Here is a 17,824-nt window from a genome sequence, read left to right on the forward strand (position 1 = left end):
TTTATTGCAGTGTTAATGTCAGCTGAACTTGTGACACTAAGAAATAAACTTTAAAAGCAAGAAACAATTGCTTTAGCCCCAAGAACTAGATCTAATTTCTTCTTGAAATCACACAATGACTTGGGTCGCCCTGTGCTGATATAGGTGAATTTAATGTACCTTTTTGATATACATATAAATATACAGCACAGTGATTCTCACAGGGTGTCTGATGACTTTTACCTTTTCTCTGGAGGGTGCCTTAGATTTGCATCTATTTTAAATACGTGCTTTGTGTGGCCAAGTCGAACCATCTCTCTCTCTCTCTCTCTCCCTTTCCCCCCTCCGCTGCACTAAATATCACTGGAAATATTAGGACTTCAGTAACACTCGTGGGCCACCAGATCGCAAGCAGGGCGAATCAAACCCATCTTGCCAATCTTCAAAGGTGAATTTTTTTTTCCCCCCAAGAAGGAATTTGCTGGAGTCTAGGATCTGGCGATCACGTGTCTATCCCCTTCCCTCCCTCCCCTCCTCCCATCCACAGGAAAAGGTAGCAATGGACAAAAGGTAACGCAGAGGAAAAGACTGGAGAAAGAATTTGAAAACACATCCACGAGCGGAGCAGCCCTAACCCGGTGAGTGTGCTTGTTTGAATGCCTTCACTTTTTATTTGTCTCTGAAGTTTCCCCTCTTTGATAATGTGAAACTGACACAGCTGGGGGGAAAAGTTTGGAGAAAGTTTCCCAACTTGCTGTGTGCTGGAAAGTGGCGGCGCTTTGTGTGAGAAGTTGCTGTCGAAACCATGTTTCTCTTCGCAGCAGTGTTCAGTGCCAGAGGAAGCGGGGAGGGGGGGGATGTTTCAGCTGCCTCAGGTAGCCCTTCCCCTTTTTCTGGGGCATAGACTTTCCCCTGTGGTCTGTGTCTGTGATTGTTCCAGGCGAAAATAGGGGGGGGAAATGTAATTTTTTATATCTGAAAGAAGCCCCCTTTTTAAGTCCTGTACTTGTGGTTAATGTTTTCTGGTGATGGGGCAAGGATGAACGGGGACACTGTACCATCCGTAAAACAAAAATGAGTGGAATTAGTTTTTGGAGAGTGCAAGTTTCAAGCCTTTCTAATTCTCCCGGTTGGTTTTGAATTCCCCTCGGCGCTGTTCTTGATGTTGGAAAAGGCTGTTAGACTTGTCTATTGTTCACCCATTAGGGGTGAGGTTTTTTCCAGTGAACTGGTCCCCAGAAAGTGGTGTTTGCTGACGTGATTTTTTTTTCTCTCTTTTTCTGGTCTTGTTATGACTCCATTCTCCAAGCCTTTTGTTTTCCTTCACTCGTGGGCAGGGCACCTTCTGCTGGGACCAACTACTTGGGTCTAAGCAAGTTAGTCAAAGCTGGAGACCATCAGCCCTGAGCATCAAGGGGGGTGGGGGGGGCTGCATGGCATTGTCACAAAGCAGAGAGGGAATCTCTCCTGATCTTGGAGTGGGATGGGGGGGTGGGGGTGGAGTCAGAGGGGGAATCTGATCTGATCTTGAGGGCTATGGGAGGAAGGGGAGTCAGAGGGGAATTTCATATTGGGTTTGAGGTGAATGGGGAGTGGGAGGGTGTTGGGGGTACCCAGTTTTGGGTCATCAGACGATGGATTCTGATCTTGAGGCTGGTTGATGTCGGCTGTAATCTGATCTTGGGGTGGGGGTGTCAGGGGAGAGTTTGATCTATTGATGTCAGACTTTTGAATGGACTTACCTTGCATTAAGTTGATCTTTCTTTACACACGAGCTATGCCTGTAACACTACATTCTGTATTCTTTCCTTTGCTATGAATGGTATGCTTTGTCCTTATAGTGTGCAAGAAACAGTACTTTTCACTGTGTTAATACATGTGACAATAATAAAGCAAATCAAATAGGATGGAGGTGTTGGGGTGAAATTTGATCTCGGTTGGGGTGTCGGGGGGGTGAAATTTGATCTCAGGGTTGGGGTGTCGGGGGGGGAAATTTGATCTCGGGGTGGGGGCACATTTATTTGATTCTCCGTCATAGTTTGAGAAGTAAGCAGTAGAAATCCATGTTGCTTCTGGGCGCTGATAGTGAGTCACTGGTTTGGACACTCAACCACATCATGTGGGAACAGGAGCACAGGTAACTGAATACAAACTCCAGTCCCTGGTTGTCTTTCATCACTGTGTGATACCACTCGTGTGCATCACTCAAAGTTAGCATTTTGACCTCATTTCCGGGCAGCATTGTGAACAAACTGACCAGAGCTGGTGTGCCACTTCCCGTCTGCTCTGAGCTGAGGGATGAAACTTCTGGTTTTGGTCCGGCCTTTTGGTCTCTCCTGTTTTTGAAGACATGGGAGAGGGAGGAACCCATGGGTGCTGGCAGCTTTCTGACTGGGTGCCTGTGAGGTGAACAAAGGCTTTCACAGCACAGACTCATCCTGTCCTTGTTTGATGACCAATGCCCCCGACCCCCCCCCCACCGCCACTCAGTGATTTTTTTTTTGATTAGATTTATTATTGTTACATGCATTAACATACAGTGAAAACTATTGTTTCTTGCGTGCTACATAGACAAAGCATACACTTCATAGAGAAGGAAAGGAGGGTGCAGAATGTAGTGTTATTGTTATAGCTAGGGTGCAGAGAAAGATCAGCTGAGTGCAAAGTAGGTCCATTCAAAAGTCTGACAGCAGCGAGGAAGAAGCTGTTCTTGAGTCGGTTGGTACGTGACCTCAGAATCAGTCGGGAACATATTGGAAATCCTGTTGACTTCCCCCACTATCTGCCTTGGACTTGTGATGCTGATGTTGTGGTCAGATGATGGCAATGATTTAGTTCCATCTGTTCAGGGGCTGATTCGAGCAATGAGATGGAGATTGAACAGGACTCCGTGGGGCCCTATTTTACCGCTTTGACTCTCAGTGCGAGGTGGACTTGAAACCGGGAGTGTTTCAGATCCGACTTTAGACCCGTTCTCGAGCGCCCCCGTACACACTCTGGAAAAAATAGCAACAATCCCGAATTGCGCTGCAGAAGCCTGTGGGCGGGGCCCAAAGCGCCCGAAACCCTGCAGCTCCGATCAGCTCCTCTAACTGCGAGTGCGCAGAAAATAAAATGACAGAATGCTGCTCCCGGGCCAGATAATACACCCGACAACATTACTGACAATCCTTATCCTCCCAACCCCAACTACCCAGACTGATTGTGGGCCCCTTCCCCCCTCACTGATCTCCAGCAAGAGTGGCAGCAGACCCCCCCCCCCCCCCCCCCCCCCCCCGACGCATCCCCTCACCAGCCCCCTCACTGATCTCAGGCAGACCGATGATGTGGAGATGCCAGTGTTGGACTGGGGTAAGCACAGTAAGAAGGTTAAAGTCCAACAGATTTATTTGACCTATCAAATAATATCAAATAAACCTGTATTTGTGGTGTTGTGAGACTTCTTACTGAAGCAGTGGGGCAGCGGACCCTCCCCGTCCTCCTCACTGATCACAGGCAGAGTGGCAGCAGTCCCCCTCGTCCTCGTCCGAGCTCAAGCAGAGAGCTGTCAGACGCTCGGCACTTACCTGCTCGCTAACTGGAGAGCCCGAATCGGACTTGGGTGAAGCATGTCTGTTTCGTGCCGATTCTGGATGTGCCAACGCGGTGGTCCTGGGGGAAGGTAGCAGTAAAGTTGGGTGTGCGGCCCAGTATGTCAGTTTAAATGTATGACGTTACACCGATATGGCCGTCACGCCTGGTTCGGTCCTGATCACGACCGTTTTCAGACCTTGGTGAAGGGGGAATCGGTATGGAGGCAGGCGCAGATTGCACGACACACCCCATGTCTGACTTTACCGAGTTTTTGCGCCCGAAAATGGATGTAACGCAGTGGTAAAATCGGGCTCTGTGTCTCAATCCATTTCTCTGGTTGGATGTAGGCTCCGTGAACACTGTGTGTGAACTGCTCTGTCTCGGTGCAGCACTGACATATCTTCAGTGGGTCTGGTTGTTCCTGAATTCAGGAGGGGTGGGGGCAAACTCAACCATTGGCTTTTCTGTTGATTATTTCCACCAATTGGATTTGTGCAGTGAGTCAAAATAGCGCCTGAGTGTGGTGGCTTCTTGCGAGCTGTACCCACCATGTCCTCTAATTCTATCCTCGGTCTATGCTTTTAAAACTCGACTCTAATTCTGTTAACCTCTCTAACCACCGTAGCTTTGACTGTAACACCACATTCTGCACCCGCTCCTTCTTTATGAATGGTATGCTTTGTCTGGAGAGTGCGTAAATAGTAATACCTCTCGCTGTGTACCAAGACGTGTGACAATAATAAATCAAATATCTAGGTATTGGATGAGGATAAGGATCAGAAGAGGTTTGAAATCTCCAAGCCCATGAGTATATTCTGTAAGGCTCCCTGTTCATGGGTGAGCTATCACAGGGCAGTGGTGTATTTAGATGTTGTTGGATGATGTATGGGTCAGTACTTGTTTAGGGATGGTAAACTCTGATCAGGTTCCACCACATACAGTGTGATGAGCTTTATGAGAGGAGCTCACACCACCTCCAAGCATCAGCAAGACTTGCTTCTTCAGAGTGACGTTTCTCAGATACAAGGGGTGGCGAAGAGGGTGGTGTACCAGTTCCACACCCCATTCACTGGGTCTCTCCGTGGAGTTCAATGCTGCATTCATCAGATGGAAGGTCAAACCAGCTCCTGTCAGTCATCCGGCAGGTGGGTTCACTTAGAATTGCCCCCTTTTTCTGGACACAGTCCAAAGATGTGCGGGTTAGGTTGATTGGCCATGCAAAGAAATTGCCCCTTAGTGTCCTGGGATGTGTAGGTGAGAGGGATTAGTGGGTATAATATGTCGGGATATGGGAGTAGGGCCTGGGTGGGATTGTGTTCGGTGCAAACTCGATGGGCCAAAGGGCCTCTTTGTGCACTGTAGGGTTCTACGATTTGTCCTGCTGATCCGATCCATGCTGTGGGTGGCACAACGGTTAGCGTTGCTACCCCACAGCCCCTGGGACCCAGGTTCAATTCGAGCCTTGGGTCACTGCCTGTGCGGAGTCTGCATGTTCTCCTTGTGTCTGCGCAGGTTCCCTCCAGATGCTCCAGTTTCCTCCCACAGTCCTAAAATGCAAAGGTTGATTGGATTGGCCATGCTAAATTGCCCCTCGGTGTCCCAGGATGCGTAGATGAGGTGAATTGGCCATCTAAATTCACGATGTGTAGGTTAGGGGCATTAGCCATGCTGAAATGCTCTGTAGTGTCCCACGATGTGTAAGTTAGATGGATTAGCAGGGTAAATGTGTGGGATTATGTGGATAGGATGGGCATGGGCCTGGTTAAGATGTTCTTTTGGAGAATCAATGCAGAATTGAAGAGCTGAATGGCCTCCTTCTGTGCTGTTGGGATTCTCTGGTTCTTGCTGCTCTCATGCGAGCATTGAGCAACAACAACTTGTTGCACTGAGCTGGTGCCTGCATTTATCGGCTTCCACTGGGAATGGTCTTGTATAATTCAGTGGTCTCAAACTGACTTGAGTTACTGGAAGTCTCGCTGCTGTTCTGTGTTCCATTGTTTATCTTCATGCTGCCCCCAGCACAGAAAGAGATGAAGTAACTTCAGCACATTTACTCAACAGTTGGAAGCTAATATCTGCACCAGTAATTTCCAGGCAAGTGAGTCTCTCTCTCTCTCTCCCTCTTTCTCTCATTCTCTCTGGGAGAGTGTTTCTCTTCAATGAAGTTCAACGTCAGGAAATGGAAGAGCAAAGGGGACAAATGAATGAAGCAGAACAGCGCACAAAAGCTTTGTCCCAATGGTTCTGTCTGTTTTGCGTGTAATTATATGAAGCAGTTGACTGTGTAGGCTTGTTGAGATGTATTGCAGCGTGTATTTATGCTATAACCTTATTTTAAAATAGATTAAGGGGATTATTCTGAAGTAAATAATGTGTCCTCTGGCAAAATGTTTGTACCACACACAGAGAAGGCAAACTCTCTCTCTTTGTCAGCCCACATTCCTTTTACTTAAAAAAAAAACAGGCTTTCTTTGCTCCAAGCTTCTGCCTAAAATCAGGAGGTATTGGGACAACTCCGTTCCACGTTGCCCTGAAGGGCAGGGATGGCCACAAAAGACATTCTGTTCTGTTGGCTATGTTAACTTGGTTATGCATGGGCAGACATGAGAAACCTTTGGCAGTAGTACGTAGCGATGTGTGACGTTGACTTGGTTAAGGTTTCTCAGCTGGCATGTATTTTCTGTGTGTGTGTGTGTGGATTCAATGCCCAGGGTGTTCATGCATTCATTCATCTTTCTTATTCTAGTCTTGAATGGCTTGCCTCTGGACCAACTAATGTAGGCATGCAGCGTTCTGCCACTCACAGCAATCAGTGGTCAAATGGGTACAGCACTTAGAAAATACTCAGAGGGCCATTCTCCCGGTGATGATGGTTCAAATCCTCACTTGTACTGAGTAATGTTATGTACTTTGGGTGGCACAGTGGCGTACACACAATCAGATTCATGGCAACTTACAAAAGGGAATTGGATCCATGTGTGAAAAGGAAAGAATTGCAATTAAGCAGGGGAGGGGCAGTAATTACACATCAGGAGCATAGACATACAGAGAGATCTGAGACTACAGGTTCACAGATCCTTAAAAGTGGCAGCACAGATGGAAAAGGTGGTGAAGAAAGCAGATGGCATGCTTGCCTTCATTAGCCAGGGCATCAAGTGTAAAAGTTGGAAAATTATGTTAGTTATATCTGGAACGGTCTGGAACAAGCTGCCAGAGGTAGTAGGAGAAGCGGGTACAACTTTGTCTTTTAAAAAGTATTTAGAGTTAGATGGGTAAGATGAGTATAGAGCGATATGGGCCAAATATGGGCAATTGTGAAGAGCTTAGGAGTTTAAAAAAAGGGTGACATGGACAAGTTGGGCTGAAGGACCTGTTTCCACGCTGAAAACTTCTATCACTCTCTATCAACCGTTGGTTGGGCCACATTTGGAATGCTGTGTCCAATTCTGGTCACCACACCATCAGAAGGGGCGTGGAGGCTTTGGATAGAGTGCAGAAAAGGTTGACCAGGATGTTGCCTGGTATGGAGGGTATTCGCTATGAGGAGAGATGGAATATACTGGGATTGCTGTTCCTGGAAAGACAGAGGCTGAGTGGCGACCTGATAGAAGTTTATAAAATTATAAGGGGTATAGATAGGGTGAGAAGCTTTTTCTCAGGGCAGAAATGACAATCACAAGGGGCATAGGTTGAAGGTAAGGGGGGAAAGGTACAGTGGAGATGTGCAGGGCAAGTTTTTTTATACAGAAGGTGATGGGGACCTGCAATGGTTGAGGCAGTCATGTTCACCACATTTAAAACTTAGCTGGATAGACACATGAACAGGTGGGGTATCGAGGGATACAGGCGGTTGGTCTGGATAGGACAACATGATTGGCGCAGGCTTGGAGGGCTGAAGGGCCTCCTCTTGTGCTGTACTGTTCTTTGATCTTTATCGATACAGCTGTTTGTAAACTTAGTTATGCATTTAGCATTTACTCAACCCTAATCAAAGCTTGCCCAAGTATGTTCTGCAATACATGCAGTGAAATGCTCCCTTGATTCTGCCTCTGAAAGGTGTGAAGGCTTTCAAAAAGGTGTGGGGAATGTTCCAGGGATGAAAGACATCAATGGTAAGGAACGATTGGAGAAACCAGAACTGTGTTGCTTCGAGAAGAGAATATTGAGAGGAAACTTGAGAAGGTCAAAATCATGAGGGATCCTAACAGAGTGGATGGGCAGACACCATTCCTGTCGGCACAAGGGTGGAGACCCAGTGATAATTTCAGATGAGTAGCAAACTCAGAGAAGATAGGATCTGGAATGCGCTGACTGCTCAATGGTGACTTTCAAACAGAGCTGGAGAACTCTCTGAAGAGACAGGAAGAATTTCTCGAAGGGCTACGGGGACAAGAGCTAAGCTGCTCTTGCAAAGAACCTGTGTGGACACCAAAGTGGTTTCTAACTGGGTGACAGCAGAGCCACTTTTCTGCGTTGTGTCCCGGCTACAGGTTGAGAGGCTGTAGATTTCAAACTCCGACGAGGAGGAACTATTTCTCGTAGAGAGTGGTGAATTTGTGAACTCGCTGCCCCGTAGCACGGTGGGGTCTGAATCATTAAATAGTGTCAGGAAGGAAATAGATATATTTCTAATCTTTAAAAAAAAGCGGGATGGGGATATGGGGAACAGGTTGGATTTGAGACCGGGGGAGAACAGCCAGGATCTGATTGAAGATGTGTGGGTTAGGTTGGTTGGCCATGTTAAATTACTCCTGAGTGTCCCTGGATGTGTAAGTGAGATGGATTAGCAATGGTAACTAAGTGGGGAAAGGGCCTGGGTGGGATTGTTGTCGGTGCAGATGTGAAGGGCTGAATTTGCCGACTTCCGCTCCCAATTCCTCCGTGTCTAAAAGTGTGATTTGCATCCTGGAACATTGAGGCATGATAACTGTGCACAGATCGGCTTAGGATGTGTTTCCAGCATTTTCTGGATTTCTTAATTTCAATTGGTTTTCATTTTAAACCGTTGGCAAGAACAGATTTCTGCTTAATCCTCTCCACTCTTTTATTCTGGTAACTGTGCCACCCTTTCCCCTGTCGTCCAGTTAGAAATAAAACAGTTCCATTCGTAAATCTTTGTGTTTGGGTTTGCAGACGTCACTCAGTGCTGCCTACACTCCCCTTTGCTGTTTAACTGCCGCTGGAGAAGGTATTGTCCTCGACACGTCTGTGTAATCTGACGGTCAGGGCCCAGGGCCCTGCAAAAAAACCTCACACGATATTTCTCTGAACTTTACACTCATGATCTGGAAGAGTTTGAAACTGAATGCTACGCCAAGAAGGAGGTCATCCAGCCCATGGAGTTTGCATCAGCCACCATCCCTCCCAGGCCCCATCCCCACAACTCCACATACTTACCCCGCTAATCCCTCTCAACTACCCATCCCAGGACACGGGCAATTTACCGACCTGGCCAATGCACCTACCTGCACATCTTTTTGGCAGTGGGAGGAAACTGGAGGAAACCCACGCAGACACAGGGAGAACATGCAGACTCTGCATAGACAGTGACCCAAGCTGGGAATCGAACCCCAGGTTGCTGGCGCTGTGAGGCAGCAGTGCTAACCACTGTGCTGCCATGCCGCCCTCATCTGGGGGGGACCTAAAACAATGGCACACTGTCAGAATGAGGGCTGTCCCTGAGCCGTGGGAGCTGAGCAAGAATCCCATCTCCCAGCGTGTTGACCTGATGGAATTCTGTGCCCCGGCAACCAGTGGAGGCCGGCTCCTTGAACATGTTTGAAGGGGAGTGAGACGGATTTTTCATTCACTCTGGCAACGCGGTGGCACAGTGGTTAACACTGCTGCTTCACGGAGTCGAGGACCTGGCTTCAATTCTGCCTTGGGCCACCACCAATGTGGAATTTGTACATCCTCCCCGTGTCTGCGAGGGCTTCCTCCAGGTGCTCCGGTTTCCCCCCCACCCCCACCCCCACACTCCAAAGATATGCAGCTGACGTTGATTGGCCGTGCCAAGTTAATCCTTGGTGGCCCTTGATGTGTCGGTTAGACGGATTAGCCATGATAAGTGTGTGGGTTTATAGCGAGAGGGTGGGGAGTGAGGGCCTGGGGAAGATGCTGGGTCACGGAGTTGGTGCACACCTGATGGGCCAAATGGTGTAGGTGTCGTATGATTTAAGACAGCTGGGGGTTTGGGGGGTGAGGGGGGTGGGGGGGGGAGGGAGGGGTGGCAGGAGTTATTGAATGGATATTAATGCTACCAAATGGTGGTGGTCTCCTTGAATCGATTTGGCGAAATCAGAATGGGAGGTCGAATCAGATTAGTGGTAACTTAGAAAAGAGAATTGGATCCATGTGTGAAAAGGAAAGAATAGCAGAGTTATGGGAGAAGTTAAGCAGGGGAGGGGCAGTAATTACACAGCTCATGAAGTGCTGGCACACTCCTCCTGTAATTAAAGGCTACTTATTAGTGTCACAAGTAGGCTTACATTAACACTGCAATGAACTTAATGTGGAAAATCCCCCCAGTTGCCACACTCCGACGCCTGATCGGATACAGTGAGGGAGAATTTAACATGGCCAATGCACTTTACCGGCAAGCCTTTTGGACTGTGGGAGGAAACTGGAGCACCCGGAGGAAACCCATGCAGACACTGGGAGAATATGCAGACTCCACACAGACAGTGAACCAAGCCGGGAATCGAACCCGACTTCCTGGAGCTGTGAGGTTGCAGTGCTAATCGCTGTGCTACCCAATGTTATTCTATAACTTATATTCTGAAGTTCAACGTGGGCTGTTTGTGCTGCAAAGCCAGTTGCCCAAGTCTGCCTGAGGTTTGGGAGCAGGGGGCTGAACTATCCAGACCTGCAGGATCTCCGGCCTAATACCAGTGCTATGCTGAGCCGGGAGATTTTGACCCCTGTTTTTAAAAATAACATCAACCACTGGGGAGTTGTGGGGGCTCGGGGTGGGGGAGATTTAACGATGTAACTGTGACACTAATCTTGGTGTGGTCGACATTTCCGTGGGAGTGCGATGGTGGGAAGCAACTGGAAACTGAAGATAAGATTCCCTTGTTGAATAAAGGGAAAGCTATCACCAGGCAGTCATTCCTCAAGGAAAAGACAGTCTATCCTTCCAGAGAGACCAGCTCGCGTTCCTGTAGGTGACTGCTTACATTGCAATATCAGCCAAAAACTGGTGTCAGCTGATCTGGGCCACCCATGTGGAATTCTCACAGAAAGGTGATGACATTTCTCCCAACTGCAGCCCTGGAGTGCTGTGTAATAAAACCACCATCCACATGGGCTACCAGCTTTAGCTGACCATCTCACACATGGTGGCCCAGTGGTTAGCACTGCTGCCTCACAACGCCAGGGACCTGGGTTCACTTCCCAGCTCGGGTCCCTGTCTGTGCGGAATCTGCATGATCTCCCCGTGTCTGTGTGTGTTTCATCCGGCTACCCTGGTTTTTTCCCACACTACCAAAATGTGCGGGTTGGGTGGATTGGCTGTACTAAATTGTTTTGAAGTTTATTTATTAGTCGCGTGATTTGATTTATTATTGTCACGTATACTGGGACCCAGTGAAAGGTATTGTTTGCTGCGCACTATACAGACGAAGCATACCGTTCATAGAGAAGGAAAGGAGAGGGTGCAGTATGTAGTGTTACAGTCATAGTTAGGGTGGAGAGAAAGAACAACCTAATACAAGGTGGGAGGGAAAAAGCTATCCTTGAGTGACGTCAGGCTTACATTAACATTGCAGAGAAGTTACTGTGACTTTCCCCTAATCGCTACACTCTGGCGCCTATTCGAGCCAATGCACTTCACCTGCCTGTCTTGCAGACACAGAACGTGCAGACTCCGCACAGACATTGACTCAGGCCGGGACTCGAACCCGAGTCTCTGGCGCTGTGAGGCAGCAGTGCTAACACTGCGCCACCGTTCAGTTTCCAAAGGTGTGCAGGTTAGGTGGATTGGCCATACTAAATTGCTCCTTAGTTTCCCAAGACCTGCAGGTTGAGGGGATGAGCAGGGTAAATGTCTGGTGTTACAGGGATAGGATGGGGTGTGAGCCTGGGTAAGGTACTTTCCAGAGAGCCAGTATGAGCTCAATGGGCCGAATGCCCTCCCTCTGCTCTGCAGGGATCCGAAATATTATGTTCTTAGAGCACATGAGAAAATGTTTATAAAATCTATCTGCGGTTGTCAGTATGAAAGATTGTGGCTATCTGTTGAAATCTGTTGGTAGAGTTAATCAGTGGGCGTGTATATAGCAGCAGCATGAGGATGCCATGTGGGCAAGTGGATCTATTCTGCCTCCACTCAGTGGAGTTTAGAAGAATGAGAGGTCACGACATGGAAATAGACCAGCTTGTGAAGGGGCTTGACAGGGTCAACACTGAGAGGATGTTCCCTCTGACTGAAGGAGAATCTGGAACACAGGAGTGTAATGGTTTCACTAACTCTGGGACGAAACTTACAGGGGTGTGAATCTTTAAAATTTCCACTCTGGCAGTGGGCTGTTGTTGCTCCATTACGGGCAGTATTTAATGCTGAGGTGGGCAGACTCTTAATGCTTCAGGGAATGGAGTGTGATAAAGTGGAGGTTGATTTCCCCCTCTGGAACTCATACCGAAACCCCCCATAGAGTAGTTCCTCACCCTATGGTATTTACCAAGTGTGTGTGAAGTGATGTTACCGACTCTTGAACAACTTCCAGTGGTTAAATACAAAATAAATATCTGACACACACTATCAACACGTAAGTTTATTTATCTAACGATAATATTCAAGCGAGACCTTTGAAGGCTCAAGTGGAGAAGGGTTCCATGTGAACAGCAGTTGAACATGGGTCAGTCGGTACTAAGAGTGTACAAATTTAGTAAACTAATAGCAAACCAAATAAATCCCCTCTAACCGTGAACTATTCCTGAATGAAACAAGATTCTCATGGTATGTTGTTCCAATAAATACAATTCCCACTCATTAACAAATATAGAATTTAGTCAGTCTCTAAATTACAACCAGGTTTTGTATCTTCCAGAATATTCTGGGCCTTCTGTCTGGAACTTCTTTCTTCTTTGGTTACTTTGCTGTCTTGATGGTGCTTTTTCTCAGATATAGATGAAGCTGTGAGAGTCAGCGATTCTCTCTGTCTGAACTAAGAGCTGAGGCAGGTGGCAATTGCTCTCTTTTTTTGTCCCACTGTCCCCTTCTTTTATACCTGTGATGGCATATCAATATTTCCCACAATAGGATTGGACCTAGGTTGTCAAAGCCACCAGATTTAATTTTAATAGGTTCTTGTTATCTCAGTGCCTGATTTCAAATTGGCTAAATTCAAAAGCCTGTTGCCTTGGTATCACTGCTGCGTGGCCTTTCGATACGAATGTTTCAGTTTGGGCTCTCTGTGTACTTGCATCGTTTTAACTCTGTAAGCGCAGAAGAAGCCCTGCATTTTAAAGGGGCCATGCAATGCTCCCCCAGCATTTTACAATTTTAGAAACGTCAATCTACGATTATGCTATCCAACTTCACAACAGGAGGGAGATGACTCAAGATGGTGAAGCAGGTTTGAGGGCCACTGGGTCGATTGCTCTTCTTACGGTGGCTGCGAAGGGAAATGGGACGATGTCAGTAACACTGATCGAATGTTGTGACGTTGAGCCAGAGCAGAAGATGTTGTAGTTCTCACCTGACCCTGAGTTGAGAGTGTTTGATCCAAACACTGGGTGCCTGAAGTCAATGAAGCAAAGATTTGCACTGACCAAGTCTCTTCCTTGAATTCATTGCAAAGCATTGTGCAGCTAATGTAGTACTCTTCAAATGTGGTTACCTGTAATTTTCACACGGTAAAGTCCCACTAACATCATTGTGACAATGTCCAGCTGATCTGTTTCTGTTTTAAATTGTCATTTGAAGGATTAATATTTTCCAAAATACCAGCAGAATTTCCCTACTCAGGTTTATGTATTAGTGTCACAAGTAACTTGGGTTAACAGTTCAATCAAGTTACTGTGAAAATCCCCTCGTCGCCACACTGCCTATTCGGGTACACTGAGGGAGAATTTAACATGGCCAGTGCACTTTACCGGCACGTCCTTCAGGCTGTGGGAGGAAACTGGAGCACCCAGAGGAAACCCATGCAGACACGGGGAGAATGTGCAGCCTCCACACAGACAGCGACTCAAGCTGGGAATTGAACCTGGGTCCCTGGCACTGAGAGGCACGATGTGGAGATGCCAGCGTTGGACTGGGGTAAACACAGTAAGAAGTCTCACAACACCAGGTTTAAGTCCAACAGGGTTATTTGGTAGCAAACGCCACTAGCTTTCAGAACTGGCATGTAAATTGGGTTTGTGTTTTTACGTGCCCTGTTGGTGATCAGAATTCTCACCCACCTGACGAAGGAGCAACCAGTTCCGAAAGCTTGTGGCATTTGCTGCAAATAAACCTGTTGGACTTGAACCTGGTGTTGTGAGACTTCTTGCTGCGAGGCAGTAGTGTTAACCACTGTGCCACCATGCCGCCCCTCTTCAAAAAGTGGCATTGGGGGTTCCTGCATCTGCCCAAGGGGTCCTGGCCTCACCTGATAGGAGGCACCCCGACAACAATGTTGAGTATTAGCGTGGACTAGTTTAGAATTTTGGCAATTCTAACTCAAAGCTCCTGACTTGAGACACAACTGCTCTCAGCTGAAGCACAGCCGAGACCCCTCCAGTACTCTGCTGCCCGGTACTCTGACTTCCAGATCTTCAGCACTTCACTCACAAAGAGACATGCCTCAAGTCTGTTTCCACCATGTAAGTCAGGTGGGCGGCACGGCAGCACAGCGGTTAGCACCGTTGCTTCGCAGCTCCAGAGACCTGGGTTCGATTCCCGGCTCAGGTCACTGAATGTGCGGAGTTGGCACTTTGCCCCTGTGTCTGCGTGCGTTTCCTCCGGGTGCTCTGGTTTCCTTCCACAGTCCAAAGATGTGCGGGGTTAGGTGGATTGGCCAAGCTAAATTGCCCCTTAGTGCCCCAGAATGCGTAGCTTCGAGGGATGAGTGGGCAAAAATGTCGGGATACAGGGATAGCGCCTGGGTGGGATTGCTGTCGGTGTGGACTTGATGGGCCAAATGGCCTCTTGGTGCATTGTCGGGTTTGTAAGAGAAGTTCCTTTCTGATCAAACCAAAGCCAGCAAAACGCGCTGGAGGGACAACAGGCACTGCTTCTGATTTTGGACCAAAGGTTTGGGACAGTCGCCCCTCTGTCAAAATTCCTCCCGAGTTGCTGTCCTCACCGAAATCTTGCGGGCGGAGGTTCAGTCAGCCAGCGAACGACACCAGCACTTAGTAGAATGCCTGCCTTGCCGAGATGAGCACTGTTGAACGTCGCAACTCTCTATCTCTCACCTGCCGGCCCGCACACATCAATTTTAAATGCTTCGACATTCTTTGCAGAATCCTGCCTTTGAAGTGTAATAAGCTGTTTGCAAAGATCTCCAGGAAAAACGCTACTGTCTAGTCGAGTGGAATTTGCAGGCAATTGCAGATGGCGTGCCTAAAATGGCATCATCGCCCCCGGACTGCGGTGCCTTGATATCTGTTTTTGGTTTCCTCCCTGCCTCCAGGATTATTCCAAGTAATGCACATGAATGTATTAATGGGCTCAGATCTGAGCGCCACTTTCCCCAACACTTTGTAGGTCTGCCAGGATAAGCAGAAGCCTGACAGCTGTGGGAGCATACGGCCCCACACAGTGCCTGTTGAAAATTGTTCTTCGTCATGTGGGAGGGATAGCTGCTGGAAAGACAGCCACACCGGGACAGCTTACGCTCGCCCCGTTGGAAAATGTAGATCCGAACGAGACTCAATCCGGCGGGAATTCCACGTGGGAGTTAGATCTCGAGCCACCAATACCAGGAGATGTGGCATTAGCAAACCCCAGCTCGGTCAAACAATTGGAGCGACAAGTCATCCTAACCGGGGACATGTTGCTTGAGAAAGCTGAGGGTGTGATAGCACTCGAGGAGGGATACAGAGGAGATTCGCCAGGACAGTGCCTGGGATGGAGTATCTGAGCTCTAAGGAGAGACCGATAGGCTTGAAACATAAACAGAAAATGTTGGAAACTCTCAGCAGGTCTGACAGCATCTGTGGGGAGAGAATAGAGCCAATGTTTTGAGTCTAAATGACCCAGAGCTGCTCTGGCAAAGGGTCATCTCGACTTGAAACATTGGCTCTATTCTCTCCCCACAGATGCTGTCGGGCCTGCTGAGATTTTCCAGCATTTTGTGTTCAGGTTCCAGTCGACACAGCATTTTGCTTTTAGATAGACTTGAGTTGTTTTCCGCAGAGCAGAGAAGGCTGAGGGGGCAAGATGATAAGGAGTTTGGACAGGGTGAGTAAGAAGCAAGGGAGGGAGGCTGGTTTGAGTCATACTGGGCTTCATTCATGACCCTTTGTCGTTCCTTGTGGCTTGGTCAGAGCAGGAGCCATACCAAGCTGTGATACAACCAGAAAGAACGCTTTCTATGGTGCATCTGTAAAAGTTGGTGAGAATCGTAATGTACATGAGAAAGGAGTCAATGATATAGGTTCCACACTAAGCTTCACAAAGAAATTGGATAGCTTTTTAAGAGTATAAAATTTGCAGACCTCTGAGGGGGAAAAGAGCAGGAGAGTGGAATGAATTGGATTATGTCTGCCAGAAAGCCCAGCATGATATGATGGGCTGAACAGCTTCCTCCTGTGCTGTACTATCTCATGTTAAAATTGTCCCCTGGGCAGGGAAACTCAGACTGAGATCAGCCATCTCTCCCTATGGCTGATGGCTAACCAGTGCTTCAGAGGAGCTGGAGATGAGGGCAGGGTTGGAGTTGGTGTTGGTGAACTCGCCTGTTGATGTGGCCGTTGAGGACTGTAATGAAGTGACGTTGTAATGTGGCATTGTGGTGGAACTAAACTTGTCCTTTCCCAGGGAAGTGAATCCAGTGTCAGACTGCAAGTTTAAAGGAACTATCTTGGTTTCTGATTTTTATTCGTGGGCACGTACTTAGGAAGCATGGTCAGGGAAAGAGTTAACCAATAAATGCCCTCCATGGAATGGAAAGAGTTGGATTATGTATGTGTGCCTTGGGCTAAACAGGGCAGTTTGCATATCTTCCCAATTTGCTTATCTTTGTGTAACTTTTAGCATCATCTTTCATCCTTGACACTTCCGTCATCCTGTGCCCAAAATCTGACCAGCTCACACCGAGCACTGACTTTCCATTTTGCTTGAAGAAAACCTAAAATCCACCACGCTTCTGTCTCTCTTTTACTTGGAAGAAGAATCATATGGGTTTGGAAATTTAGCTCTGTCCCTCTCTCTGTAGGTGCTGCTAATACTGCTGGCTTTTCCCAGCACTTTCTGTTTTTGATCCAGACTGCCAGCCTCTGCAGTATTTCACTTTTATATGATGCAATTTGTGGGACTGGTTGAGAACACTGGCGACTTGGGGAGTGCCTCACACTTCCTGTGTTCAAAGGGGCTTGATGATATTGTATTTTATATTAACAGTCATTAACAGGGAAGGTCATTAAAACCCTAGGCTTTGGAGGTTATGGAAACATCTTGCGCAATGGCAGTTCCAAGGTGACCCTTGCTTGGTCAGTGAAGGTAGAATGGGAGAGACAATGTATTAAGCAGCATGACTTAGCTCAGTAACAAAAGACGTGTGGCGGAAACCTTCGATCTCTCTCACACAGCTGGGCTTCTCTGAGGAGCGCCAAATTCTCCATTCTCGCTGGTAGCGAGGCAGGGTCAATGAGATTGGAGATCCACCCATGATGTCTGCCATTCTTGCACCAACGGCTGACCAGAATTAAAGTTTTGGGATTTGGAGCTAAATTAGTTTGAAAGCATTCAGTGAACCCTGAAAGGTTGTATTTATTTCAGCAGATCAAAAAATAAATGGTAAATGACTGCTAATTAATGCAAAGGTCAGTTTGAGGACATCCAAGGGCAGGAGTGAGGGTGTTTGCTGAGAGACTTGGTTGCACTTTGGACTGTATGTGGTTTGCAGATCACTGAAAGATGATGTCCAAAGTAAAGGACAGTCAGCTAGACCTGCACTGTAAGCAGAGTAAAAACTTATAACATTTTCATTCATTGCGTGGAACATGGTAGGGGCTTAATCTCAGAATCTTGAGGAATCAGATTGCCGAGTTTGAAAGTTGTGGAAGAATCCATAGTGGTCCTCATAGTCTTGTGCCAAAAGCAGTGCCAGGTATATTAACT

At 47.6% G+C, this 17,824-nt stretch overlaps 1 protein-coding gene across 1 annotated transcript in view; it reads left to right on the forward strand.

The window, feature by feature from the left end:
- Nucleotides 1–407: 407 nt before the first annotated feature.
- Nucleotides 408–17,824, forward strand: part of LOC145361334 (fibroblast growth factor receptor 1-like) — a 196,801-nt gene continuing 179,384 nt past the window's right edge. Inside the window, exon 1 of the mRNA XM_080216995.1 lies at nucleotides 408–617. The gene's annotated coding sequence lies outside the window, so the exon portion shown is untranslated. The remainder of the gene's footprint in view (nucleotides 618–17,824) is intronic.

Source organism: Carcharhinus amblyrhynchos, chromosome 34 (genome assembly GCF_965287045.1).
Source record: "Carcharhinus amblyrhynchos chromosome 34, sCarAmb.v2.hapA, whole genome shotgun sequence".
Taxonomy (NCBI): domain Eukaryota; kingdom Metazoa; phylum Chordata; class Chondrichthyes; order Carcharhiniformes; family Carcharhinidae; genus Carcharhinus; species Carcharhinus amblyrhynchos.